General features: G+C 52.1%; 1 pseudogene; it reads right to left on the reverse strand.

Moving 5' to 3' along the window:
- LOC105540029 overlaps positions 1-352 on the reverse strand; it is a 1918-nt pseudogene extending 1566 nt beyond the window's left edge.
- Positions 353-762: the final 410 nt, after the last annotated feature.

Raw genomic sequence — 762 nt, forward strand, 5'->3', positions numbered from 1 at the left:
CTCCCCTCCCCTCCCCTCCCCTCTTTCACAGGGTCTTGTTCTGTCACTCAGGCTGCAGCTTAGTGGTGCGCTCTCAGCTCCCTGCAACCTCGACCTTGCGGACTCAATCGATCCTCTCACCTCAGCCTTCTGAGTAGCTGGGTCTACAGCCTGTGCCGCCATGCCTGGCTAATTTCATTTTTTGTAGAGATGGAGTCTCACTATGTTGCCCAGGCTGGCCTTGAACTCCTGGGCTCAAACAATCTTTCTGCCTTGGCCTCCCAAAGTGCTGAGATTACAGGAGTGAGCCATGGCACCCGGCCATGAGGACGTTTGGGATGATCCTCTTAAACTCAGCAACAGTCTCATCCATCTCTCTGTCACGGCCCACATCTTCAGCCACCTCTCTCCTCCTGTGTGCTACCTTTGTCCTATAATAAATTGTTTACTCCTTAAACCTGGTAGAGGGGATTCTGTAGTCTATAACCCCCACCAATGCATTTCTATCTAGCTGTTAGGAAAACCTTGACCGGGCACGGTAGCTCACACCTGTAATCCCAGCACTTTGGGAAGCCGAGGCAGGCAGATCACTTGAGGCCGGGAGTTCGAGACCAGCCTAACCAACATGGTGAAACCTTGTCTCTACTAAAAATACAAAATACAAAAATTAGCCATGCAGGTGGCACACGCCTGTAATCCCAGCTACTAGGGAGGGTGAGGCAGGAGAATTGCTTGAACCCAGGAGGCGGAGGTTGCGGTGAGCCAAGATCACACCATTGCACT

Source organism: Mandrillus leucophaeus, unplaced genomic scaffold, assembly GCF_000951045.1.
Source record: "Mandrillus leucophaeus isolate KB7577 unplaced genomic scaffold, Mleu.le_1.0 Scaffold214, whole genome shotgun sequence".
In the NCBI taxonomy this organism is placed as follows: Eukaryota; Metazoa; Chordata; class Mammalia; order Primates; family Cercopithecidae; genus Mandrillus; species Mandrillus leucophaeus.